This window comes from Thunnus albacares, chromosome 18, assembly GCF_914725855.1.
Source record: "Thunnus albacares chromosome 18, fThuAlb1.1, whole genome shotgun sequence".
In the NCBI taxonomy this organism is placed as follows: domain Eukaryota; kingdom Metazoa; phylum Chordata; class Actinopteri; order Scombriformes; family Scombridae; genus Thunnus; species Thunnus albacares.
The window spans coordinates 21317182-21330579 of NC_058123.1; the positions used below are offsets into that span (position 1 = coordinate 21317182).

Below are 13398 nucleotides of genomic sequence, written 5' to 3' on the forward strand. Positions count from 1 at the left end.
GTGTGAGGCAAACATACACACCATAAATAGACAGAAAAGAGAGGACATGGAACCTGAAAATCTACCACCAGAAAAGCAGCATTTCAGCAGGAAGAGATGTATATATGATGCAAGAAGAGGGAGAGGAGGACTATGATGACACAGTCTGGCAGATCAGTTGTTGAACTGAATTTTTTGTGATTGTTGGTCTGGTTTTACTTTCTAATTTAAACATCAGCATCACTCACTTTGGGTAGGAGTCAATAGTTAATCTACGATCACTTCTAAGAGCGTCTTCAGCTTTTTGGAAACACATCTTAAGCTTAAGAAGGTAGGTATGATGGATTTTATAATAATCTTAGCCTTAAGATGCTTTTGGGAATGGAGTCCCTGTTCTGTAGAACCTGCAGATGTAGTGGGGTTCATTGAGTGAAACAGTGAAGAAGAAAGCCTTAAGAACAATCTAGACCACACTTTTGGAGCATTGGAGCATCGTTTGTGCATCTCAAGAATAGATATGGTTGTATTTCTAAAATTGTATCAATCCATATTTCATAAGATGATTTTTTCTCTCTTAAATGCATGAACCATAGGCAGCCAATGAAATCACACAAATATCTCCCATTCTACATGTTGTGAACTTGTGAGCAAAACCTAAAACAATAAATCAAGGGCTCCAGTTTATCTATCATCATTATCTACTTTTTGTGTAATTACATGAAAACCATGGCCAATTAACAGACTGGTAGTTAGCTGAGTGGGAACAGTTTGGCTCCAGCTATAATGAAGGTCAGTATTGGGGTGGATTGGACGGACAAACACAAATTATTGTTCAAACAGCAAAAAGTTCAATATGTAGGAGGTACCAATGACTACTAATGTGTCTACTAATGTTCCTGCTTAGAAAATGTGAGCACTTTAAGATTTGAACCTATTATGGCCATGATCAAATGGAGTCAAAATATGGATCAAATATGAAGTGCAACTGAATCCATGCTAATCTTTTCAGTTACTGTCACATTCCTGCAGCACTGTGACCCAGGTGGTCCAAAAGCAGTAGGCTAAAACTGAACAAGCATCCTCTTTAAATTACTGACACTAGCTGCTCTCTGACATCTGTAAGCTGCATTCATGAGAAAGGGTGGGACTGACTTCTCATTCAGCAAGTATTGATTGTTGCCTTTTCTTGTTATTCAGGCTTGTTTTTTGGGCAGGGGGTATGTTTGTGACCACTATAACTTTAATTTGAGAAGGGACATTCATTCCAGCATAAAAACAGCAAACGAACAAACTAACAAAAAAGTATTTTATATGTAATAATTTAAAGATCCTCTCAAGACATGTATTAAGATATATAAAAATACTCTCAATAATATGTCTGATGTGGTTTTTCCACAAAAATGTTTAATTACCACATTAAAATGTGTGTGTGCGTGCAGAACTGGCAGTTCTGCATCGTATGCCACAGTACCTCTTGCCGGAGGGTAGAAGGACAAACAGTCCATGATAGGGATGAGTGGGGTCCCCAGCAATGTTGGTGGCCTCGGTTAAGCAGCGTTTGTGTGATGTGTCCAGAATGGATGGGACTGAAGTCTCGATGATTTTCTCAGCTGTCCTCATCACTCAGTTTTCCTCTGCTCAGGTGGAGTACAGAGGATATGGCGTCTTCAATGGAGCAGGGTGGTACGCAAACTTGAACAGGTCAAGTGCTGAGGGGAGTCTGGATATTATGTGGTCCTTGACCAACCTCTCAATGGGAGTGAGTGCTACGTGGTGGTAGTTGTTGAGACATGTAATTGTAGATTTTTTTGGCACTGGTATGATGGTGGTGGTCTTAAAGCCTGATGGGACGACAGCCTGGCTCAGTGAGTTGTTGGAAATATCTGTGAGGACATGTGCCAGTTGGTCAGCACATTTTCTGAGCACAAGGATCAGTATATTGTCAGGACCCGCGGCCTTCCGTGAGTTGACTCTCCTCATGGTCCTTTAGACATCAGCTAGTTCAAGACTGAGTACCTGTCTGGTCATCATATGAGAGGTGGCTTTCCTCGCAGGTGTGTCGTTGAGTGCCTCGAACTGTCCAAAATACTTACTGAGTTCATTTGAGAAGTCTGTTGTCATTGCAGGGTGGAGGAGCAGTCTTCGAGTCTGTGATAGTTTGGATTCCCTGCCACACGTATCTGGTGTCCCTAGAGTCATGAAAGTGACTCTGGATTTTCTGAACATTTGCACGCTTTGCTACTCTGATGACTCTGTTCAGGATGGCTCTTGCTGATCTGAGGGCCACAATGTCACTGGATTTGAAGGCAACATTTCATGCTCTCAACATCGCGCACACCACCGTGGTCATCCAGGATTTCTGGTTGGTATGGGTAGTAATGATCTTGGTGACACAAACATCATCTATGCACTTGCTCATGTATCCGGACACAGATTCAGTGATTGTCAGTGGCTGCCTCCCTGAACATGGCCCAGTCAGTGCATTCAAAGCAGTCTTGGAGTGAGAGATGAATGTGAAAACAGCTTTTCAGTGTCAAACTCTGCACATACATCATTCTGCACAGTGCAAAAAAGCTTAAACAAACTGTAGGAACAAGAAGCAAAACAGATTTTTGAGAGGTTGACTTTAAATAAGGTACCCAGCAGTGGCTGGATACAATATGTCAGGAGTCACAGTCTGCACCCCACTTAATGAATTCCAGCTGGAATGTGATCCCTGTCAGACAGCAGCATCAGCCACAGCAGGATGCAGAGTGCATGAGTTGATCAAAGCCCCATGGAAAAAAGTATACACACACACACACACACACATATATATGTATATATCCACCAGTGTGTTGGTTTTTGCCAAAAGTGTCAACCAGCCTTAAAGGTGCAGTGTGTAGAATTAAGTGGCATCTAGAAGAATATTCATAAACTTATGAATATATGTTTTCCTTAGTGTATAATCACCTGAAAATAACAATGATGTTTTCGTTATGTTAGAATGAGCCCTTTATATCTACACAGGGAGCGGGTCCTCTTCCACAGAGCCTGTCATGTTGCTCCGCCATGTTTCTACAGTAGCCCAGAACGGACAAACCAAACATGGGCTCCAGAGAGGGCTTTTCACGTTTTGCCACTAAATCCTATGCACTGCACCATTAATGGTAAAATATGGGCATGTTTATCATACATACAATTCATCTGGCATATTTCATTAAGTTGTACAGTATATGTCAATACAGTGAAGGGTAGACCTATTCCAATGGTTGTACCTACCCAGCAATGGAAAACAAATGTGTTCACTTTTCTATCTTACCCCTTCTGTGAAGGTGAAAACACCAATTACAAAAAGTGACAGAACCCAATGGGGAGGGTTGTCGTGGTCTATAATTTTGAGAGGACAAACATGATATTTGCAGCTTCAGGGTGACATAGCACCCAATAGGCCCAGGTTGTGTAATTGGCCTTTTCAAAACTCAGACAAAAAAAACAAAGAACTCAGGGCAGGCTTTCAAAACATGTCAGGACCATGATATAAAAGGATGTTAGCGAAAACTTTGGATCACAGATCGTACAACTCATGAATCTTCTTGATACCTGATAGATAAATACTGAGTGCAGTAGAGATAGTGTTTGTTGCAAAAGGACAAAAAAACAAGCTAGATGGACAGTGGGGCTCACATATAGATTGTTAATTTTCACTTAATCACCTTTGCTTTCAAGTCACTTCTTTGGAACACAACGTTTGTTACCTGTTGAAAGCACACAAGGAGAGGGATGTAAATAGGAAGTATCGGTTCTCCAGTTCAACACAGCAATCAATGATGGTGATTTTGAGAAAATAGTCCCATGAACTAAACCCAGCAGCCTCTTTTCGGGTGCACACAATAAGACACAATCACAGGGTCATGATGTTGTTGATTTTAATGTTTGAATGGATGTTGGAAAAAAGATGAGAGGGAGACTTTAATCACCAGAAAGACTAGATGCCTGTCTGAAAGAAGTGATCTGTTATTTTTTGCTTTAGTAAATTAACTGTATTTAAATATTAGTAAATTGCATTAAATTTGCTCCCTATCTCTTGATCTTTTTTACAGAGTTGCCCATGCAAAAGAAATCTGTATCCCAACTCATAATATTGGTGCTGTAGCGATAACCACTGCTAGTTGACAGTCAAATGAAGTGAATGCTAGTATATACCACATATAGACATTTAGTATACAGTCCAGAGACTTATGTTTGAGCAGTCGGTAATTCAGCTCTCCAAACTCCATCCTTATAGTTGCTGGACAACCTGGAAATATTATCTTGGGAGCAAAACTGAAACCAGGTTACTGCGGTAAAACTCAGGTAAAGCTCCTAAAAGGATTCCTGGGTTACAAGATAAGTTCCAGTGGTGTGAAAGGGCCATGACACTTCTATCTGAACTGGATATTTCAGCTAAGTATCCTAGGAATTATGTCCATATACCTCAGGCTTTACGCCAAAGGTCAGTGCCAATGCAGGAAGTAGTGTGCCCTAAGGTATGTGTAGTTAGGTGGAAATCAATGTTGGGGTGTTGGATAGATGTACAGCATATCTGACTGTCATGCAGGAGACATCCTATCCTTGTATACACATCCTGTCACAGGCCTGAAGTTTTTATTAAGCACAATCTTTCCCTAACTTTAACAAAGCTCTAGTTTGATGGACAGATATTGTAGAAAGAATAGTATTATAAAAAAAACACTCTCATTGGGCTTAAAAATGGGGTTGAGGTTGACGGGTTGAACATGATCTGGGGTTCTGCGGAATCGTCAAACATCAGCGTTCTCACCTGGAAATAAAGTTGATTATTTTCAATAGCAGGAGAGCCAAACCAGTTCTCTTCTGTTACTGTAAACTGTCCAGACTGTTTACTGTTATCCTATTACATCCTCAGTTTAGCCATTTACCCATCAAAGCTTGTTGTTTTTCAATTCTTTGGCATACTCAGGCTTAATAAGGTAGAGAGTCGCATTATTTCTGTGAAGGTGATACTAATTTGCATACATAGTTGCCAACCTGTATACACACACAGACTCACTGACACATAGTTTCTCTCCTTTTTCTCCCTGTCACACCCCGCCTCCCACCATCCTCTATCTCCCTCCTCCTTCTCTCCAGCCAGCAAACCCAGCAAATGTTTAAATTACACGACCAAGTAAGCAAGATTAATTAAAATGATAATCTACGGGCTGAATATATTTCACAGTTAGCTAGGCGGCTGTTTGAAATTGCCATGCAGAGTTTTAAAGTCAAAGTGGAGTGTTGACCTATTCATCTGCTTTGGTGAAACAGTCATTAGCCCAATTAAGAACACGCAGACAATGAAATCCCCATTAGATGGAAAACACTCAGCGCTATAATGTACTTCAGTAATGTAAGGTATGGTAATGAGACGGAAAATAAAAGTAATGTTTGATTTATGTGAGCTGTGAATGTTAAATAATGTATATTTCTTTTTAAACAAGATATTTGGAGAACTAACATCTGTGCGAATAAGGCTGTTAGAATATAAATGATTCCCTTAAAGGCTTAAAAAGAGAGTAAACAGTTATAATTTTTTAATCCTGCTGTTTTAAGAGACACATACACCATCTGGAAAATTACTGTTCACAATTTTCTGTTGTTTTCTATTTCAAATATTTGTTTTATAGTCTCACTTTGTTTCCTTTTCCATATTTTACTGAGTTCTGCTCTCTTGTCTCCTTTATTTTTCTTGCACTCTTCTCAATCATAGTTCCAGGATGCTGCAACAGTGTGTGCTGTTTTTCAGCTGCTCTCTCTCTCCTTGTACCGAGCTTAATCAAAACACGGGTTAGATTCTCTATTCCCTGGATGTCGGATAATCCTCTTATGAAGTAACTGTAAACCCAAACTTGAGAACGTCTCTCATCAGTCTCCCATTCTCTCTATGACAACATACACAGGCAGCGCACTCTGTACGGTGTTAGATGTGCCTTTCACCCTGACATGGGTGAGAGGGAAAAAAAAAAAGATTTTGAGAGGACGGTCTTCAATCAAAGTCAATTAGCGGCTAAGAGAGTGTGATCTCTGTGTGTCTGCATGTGTGTGCTTGTACTTGCATGCCTGTGCTTGGTTGTGCTTTCTTGTTTGTGTCTCTCTGTGTGTGCAAAGCTTTGCACTAGCCTCCTCATCTCCATGCTTCATTTATCTGTCATTAGCAGAATTAATGGCTGCGGGTTTGGGACGGAGAGAATATGGCGCCTCTCCAACACAGGGGAAAACAACTCTGTGAGCAACTCAGGAGCTGCACAGAGTGGGGGGTGCTGGAAGGATGGCGCTGAAGGATGAGGATGTAAATGAGGATTAGAGGGAGAGAGAGTAGAAGAAACAATGAAAGAGAGAGAAGATATGCAGATAGAGAGAGCAAGTATTAAAAAAGAAGCTTGTCTTGCAAGGGAGGAGAAGTAATTGGTATCACCAGCTGAGGGACAAATGGGCCAAAGGAAGAGTCTGGAGATGGAGGGAGAGACAGACAAAGACAGAAAGCATTCATTTTGATTAAAATAAAGGAGGGACAACTATGAATATGGAATTAAACAATGGCTTATTGGTCTCATATTTCCCATGGCCCATGTCCACACTTACGCAGAAGTTGAAAATGTATCTTTCTTTCTCCATTTTGGCCTTCATCAACACTACTAGCAAGGATTTTCCATGCACTGAAAGTTAAGGTGGACCAAACTGAAAAAGCATGTGTCACATTGTAGTGCAGAAGCAGAAAGTAAAAAGGAGCTTTTTAAAAGCAGTGAGGCAAAATTGTCAACCTTCATGATCAAGTACTTTGTCATGTAGCAACAAAGTTAAAAACCTGTTGCCTCAAACTCTGTCTGTGATCTTTTATTATGTGTCACTATCACTGATAAAAGTGTTGTCACTGACAACTTCTTTAAAACGACTGCATCAGTTTAAAATCATGCATTGTGAAGCAAAGTATCTAGCTGTTTCTTTAAAATGGTCTATCCTTCTAATTCATTTATTATAATTCAATACTGGATTAAGGATTCCAGATGAAATTTACTGGACCCAGGAGTTTTAATATGTGTGTGCTTTTGTGTTTGTGTACTGAAGACTATTGCATTATTGCATATGCTAATGCTGTTTGCAAACCTTAAAGGATTTGGCTGGCAATTTTCTACATATTTTTTATTTTTTTTATTGTCAACAAATTTCATGTGCAGAGCCAAACCAATAATTAACTAATCTACTTAGTTACACAAGTATTATGTGTGTATCCAAAGCCTTATATATTGTATTAAAACACATCAATGAGCCACATTATTGCACTGGGTGACATGTTCCTTTGTCACTGAAGAAGGTCACTAGCTTTTTGTGAGTGAGTGAACGTTGTCACATGGCTTGTAGTGATGTTTGTTTAGCTTGGATTTTTGTCTGTATACAAAGAAATTGAACCAAGGGGAAAACACACCAACTCATCCACTGATTCGGACCAGAGCAAGCAAACTATATGTTTGAAAACGCCCTTAGTGTGAACCAAGCGGAGTGCAAAACAAGAAAATATGCAGGGTGATCACCAAGGCAGGCATTCATTACTAGGAATGTGCCTGAATACATTATTCTGAGTTTTTTATGAGTATTTGTTTCATACAAATATTTTACAAATTATTTGTTTTCAGGAAGAAAAAAAAACCTGTGTCAAATACCAGCACACAGGCCGGTTGCATCACTATCTCAGTCTCTCTCCTCTGCTCCGCTGTTACGTCTATCAGCAGGTCTCAATGAGGGGAGTCACATCCACCTGCTACATGATGCACATTTCCTAATTTGGACATCACTTCAGGAGTTGTTGGAGGTGTTCCCCAGAGATAGAAGCTGACCTATTGACACATGCAAAGTGCTCCCAAGTGAACACTTCATGAGCACTTATTGTAACACTTAAATTTTCTAAAATCAAAAGAGTAATAAAAACAAAAACAGGATTTTTAAGCATATACAAATAATTTTGCTGCCTCAACAAATACAGATGCAAGTACAAATACTGGGCCCTCTACATATCCCTATACATTACCAAATCAAATAGAAGAGCACCACCACTAGAGCACTGAGTGCAAGAAGGTAGTCCTGATTATACATATGCAAAAACAATGCTACTCAAACCAACAAAACCACACTTTCTTGCTGCAGTATACAATAATAACTTTAAGTCAGCATTACAATGACGGTCAGGCACTCCTATGCTGTCATACAGAGTATTAAATTGTTTTTTAGGGTTCATTTGTTTTTGTCACCTTTGAAAGAGATAGTGAAGCTTTAAGAGCAATATTTCTTCTAAAAATAGGACAACATGAGTCAAGTATAACAGAATAAGAGATTATTCATCGGCATATTCTGAAGAGGCATAAGAGAGAGAAAAAATAGACTTGAAGAGGATGATGGATAATCCTTGAGAAGTTGAACTAGAGAGGGGAAATAATAGTATTCCATTTAATTAGAAAACCATGCAGAGGCTTGGTTGCAAGGTGTATATATATTATACTATATGGCACTGTTGTACATAATGTGGCTCACTGGGACACGCTGAGCAGAGAAATGAAATGCTTTGACCTTGTGTAGGTCAGGGCTTAACTTTGATACTTAACATAAGCGTTGTTTTTTACAGAGATGAGTTGAGGAACAGTGAAGTGGATGCAGGTGGTTGAGGAGTGAAAACACGGCTCGGAGTGAAATGAGTGAAAAAAAGCATAAAAACAGAGGCGATAAGAAGAGATGAGAGTTCATTGTAGTTAGAAGGAATAGATGAAAAGATGGTGAGTGGGAGGATGATTAGCATATGAAGTATATGTCGATTTTGTTTTGTTTATGATGACATCGTCAGCTATGTTGTTTACGTAAGGTTGTTGAAATGCATTTACATATCCATGTTGTATTTATATTCAGTTCTTTGTTATTTGTCCCCAATCTCCCATAATGCATTTTTATAGTTGTGAAGAAGTGAGTTGTAGGTACAGTATATTTAAAAAGATGTGTTTTTAATTGGTAACACAATCATTATTCATGCACTGTGACACGTATAGTACAACACAATTGTTAACCATAGACTTAGACATTGAATTTTTCTGGGAGCTGTTGATGTTGGATACTATCATCTTATCTTGCACATATTGTCCTCATGGCAGCATGTTGAATCTTATAGAAAACAGCAACTCACCTGCACTGCTTCCTTCTTCAGCAACATCAAGTTGTTGACTTTGGGGGTGTTAATATGGATATACTGTCTGGAAGGACATGATGATTTCACATTGTTGCCTTGTTGATATTATGAGCACAATTTGGACTGAGGGTTGACATTTCTTTAGTTTCGAAACCTGTCAGAAGACAATGAAAGCAGATAAAAGCAGGATGAATGATTGAGAATCAGTCTGTTTTGTGCCCACCTCAGTGGCTCAGGAAATATCTTTTAGATCACCTGAAAGCCACCTGAAATACCAAATAACTTTTAAATAACACACCGGGTAGACCATGATGCTCAGCCCGCAGATCAGCTCACACCAACCATTTCAGAGATAGTTTCTTTTGCCATGCAGCTGAGCTACCCATAATCACTGTGCTTTCATAGATGCCCAGAGCAACTGCTCCAGCTGTCCATTGACTCCAACGTTAACCTGACCGTGGTGATATGAGATGCTTTTTTTCTTCGCTGTCAATTTCCATGTTAAGGTTTTCTTTTAATGATATGATATCCTCGACATTTCTCAACACAAAAGTCTACTTGATAAGTCAACAATACGATAGGTTTTAATTATTTCTTCCTTCCATTCTGAGAGATCAACTTTTTTTGTCAGTTAGTGGAAGGCTACATTACCCATGATCCTCAGCCACCATTGCTATGGAGAAGAAGCCAGAAGGCTTTGCATTACCCGTTACAAAACTGTAATTACAGAATTTATTTCAAACTGATTAAGATTTTGCATGCACCTGCTTCATGGAGTCCTCCCCTTCACACAAACACACACACAAACACACACAATGTTGGAGTGTTTTATTGGATGATGTGGCTCAATGTTAATTGATGTTTTAAGAAAGATGATTTCATATTATCTTCAGCCACATATTTGTGGAAATATAAAATTAAATTAGCAACTTCCCATTTTACAATCACAGGCAATAAAATGCCTTTTGTTAACAGCGATAGTGCTGTTTGGATTTGGATAGTTGTGATTGCAGCTGATTGGCAGCAATTTGAAATGGAATGAAGCCCATTGACGGCAGACAACCCAAAACAGGAGTGGAACTTGTCAAGTCAACCCACAACACAATGCTCTTCCTAACTTTAACCTGCATTTGCACTACATTGCATCAAATCTTGTACCATGGCCACACAAACGGGATGAAGACAGGGTTGAATGGGTTATGTCATGCTGTCACATAATCCCAAAGCCAAGAATCATAATGATCCAAAAAATTTCTAGGGTTGTGTAAATAGCCCATGCATTCATGTCAGAAGCCTACTGGATATGCTTATATGTTTCTTCCCTTGATGATAATTAAAGGTGACCTCACAGAGCACACAGGCTATAAACAACAAATTATAAACAACTTAACTAGCTGTCATCACTTTATTGGCAGAGGACCTTCAGTTGTGGGGAGACTCTTTAATAAACATCTGGAACACAATATGTACAATTAAGATACAAATGCACTTCTTACAGCTTGTTTCTTACAGCATATTTAAATATGATTTGTCTCTTTGTGTAACTGAAATAAACAAAAGCAAGCAGTATGAATGACTGATTTGTGCATGAACTTTGTTATTGAAATCTTTTTGTGTAAATAAAGTGCAAACCTAAATAAGTACTATTTCTACTTTTCAATTGGACTTTTTTGAATTCTTGTTCAAATCTATATGGAATTTTGAGAAAACAAAAGTACACGAAATGAAACCATGAGAGTTTGTGAATGTTTATTCTTCAATTTATTAAAACAAAACAAACAAAACATTCTTGAAATATGAAAGGAACTGTGCAATTAATGTAATTGTATATAATAGGTGAGAACACAGGTGACAAATTAAAGGAAGAAACATAAACTACTGTTTGGCCTGCATGAACCACCAGAACAGAAATATAAATGTGAACTCCAGTTTGTATCCCACAGATGTCATCCCACACTCTGCCACTGCCAAGAAATGAAAGAAAAACACATACACACACAACACAGGTTAAAAGGATAACCTCAGTTGTGACATATGAGGACTTCTAGGTTGAAACGTGTCCTCCGTATTCATATGCCATGCTACAGACAATTTCACCGTAAAAGTGAAAAAAAGTTTCCACATTATGGACTGGCTTTTTCTCCATAGCAACAGTAGCTGAGGTTCATGGATATTGAAGAGCTTCCCCGCTATCCAAAACTGACAAACCTGTTTTGTAAACATCTGGAACACAATATGTGCAATTAGGATACAAATGTATGTCTACTTCTAATTGTGTGCAAATAAACAAAAACAAGCAGTATGAATGAATGATTTGTACATGGACTTTTATTATTTGTTATTATGAACTTTATTACCCTGCTTTGCCTGTACTGTGACCAGTAAACAATAAAATGCCATAGGCTATGTTATCAAATTAGAAACATCAGTATCAATGTATAAGGCATTATGATCACTTTAATTATCATTAAGGGAAGGAACCAGGCTGTCAAGATACCTAGGCATAGAGGCATATCCAGTAGGCTTCTGACAGGAATGAAGAGGCTATTCACACAACCCTGGAGTTTTTTTGGGGGGAATTGACAGTGTGAAAATACTTCAGTTCGGACAGTTGGTCCCACCCTCGGTTCTCCAATGGGACTAATGCTCAAAGTGTCTCATAAATTGTTATTAGGGGGAAAAGGATAAAATAGGAACATAATTGCCTTTTAATAACGTAAGTAAAGGGAACACTCTATTTGACACAGCTGAAGCTCTGGCATTCCTTCGAACCTACCTCATTAAATCAAAATGACACACAATACAATGCTTTTAGAGAACAAAAAATCATAGCTCGGGCACTATAATAAATTCAGTCAAATGATGATAAAAATAACAATAAAATAAAGTTTTCTAGACTAGAAAACAACATAACCACCACCCACTGCGTGATGTTGTTGAAACAGGACATTCGTGTGTCCACCACGACAAAGGATCCTAATTGACTTTCCATTGGTATTGTTTCCGTGGTACCGGCACATAATTTTAACACATTATGTGCCACCACCATGTACTGCTGTGTTAAGAGGTTGTGGTCATTTCACATATGTCTGTGTGTGTGTGTGTGCACATGTCTGTGTCTATTTGTGAAATGTGTGTACATTAAAGGGGCCATACTACAAAAAACTCACTTTTTCAGTCTCAATCACTTTTTGGGTCTCTGATGTACCTGCTAACACATGAATTGTGGAATAAGAGCACCCAGTCAGTTTGGTATGGGCTGGCTTGCTCTGAACTTATGTGATTCAAGCCATTCAAATTTGATACCCCCTCTTACGTCAATTGGGGCTTCATGAAATTGTAACTGCCCCCGCATCTTTGTTTCTCCGTCCACAATTGTTACTTTTGCAAGCAACCGCACCGGTAGCAAACACAATATGTCTAAGCTAAGAGCTAAACATGCAAAATGCTCTGTTGTTGACTGCAAAGACCAGCACAAATCACTACATCAGCCCCCAGCTGTCACACTGTGAGGGTTTTTTGATTACACAACACTGCAAAGTAAAATAAGATGTTTACCTGTTGGATGTGTGCTGGTCGTCTGCAGCTCTTTATCAAACATCATCATCACTATGGCTGTTTCTGCTCGTACTATTCCTCCCTGCATCATTTTGCGGAGCAAAGAGCTCCAAACATCACCATATGTTGTTGTGTCAACGTTTTTTTAGTACTTCTAACGAAGCTCTGCTAATTGTGGTGTTTAACACATTTAATTTCCTATAAATTTATAACAAAGTCCCATTATTTTGTCATTTAAAAGCTTTTAATATGAAGCAGCAAAAGCAGGAAATGTTAGGTTTTCATCAGCAGTAACTTAACACACCTCTGATACGTGCTGCCCCTTGCTAGGCTTCCCGAAGCTGGCCAATCAGAGCAGAGTGGGATCATCAAGGAGGCCTTAAAGAGACAGGAGCTAAAATTGCCTGTTAAGAGACAGAGGCTGAACTGAGGGGCTGCATAAAGGGTCAGTATAAGATAAGTAAGGAGTTTCTAAACTGTGAATCATGCAAAGTTACTCTAGTGGAGCCTCAGAATAAAAATATACAGCTGTAAATGAGCATAATAGGATCCCCTTAATGTTTGTGTCTTTGCCTTGTTTGTGCATGTGTATGTATACATGTCTGCTTTCCTGCATTTGTGTGTGTGTGTGTGTTTGTGTTGTGGGGGGTCAAGCAGGC

General features: G+C 39.0%; 1 long non-coding RNA gene across 6 annotated transcripts in view; it reads right to left on the bottom strand.

The window, feature by feature from the left end:
- Nucleotides 1-1343: 1343 nt before the first annotated feature.
- LOC122968478 overlaps nucleotides 1344-13398 on the bottom strand; it is a 99908-nt gene continuing 87853 nt past the window's right edge. For 3 of the 6 annotated variants that reach the window (XR_006398833.1, XR_006398830.1, XR_006398834.1), the window contains 2 exons: nucleotides 9179-9335; nucleotides 2992-3716 (listed from right to left, as the gene is read on the bottom strand). This is a non-coding gene — a long non-coding RNA (uncharacterized LOC122968478). The other 3 variants (XR_006398832.1, XR_006398835.1, XR_006398836.1) reach the window with 3 other exon arrangements.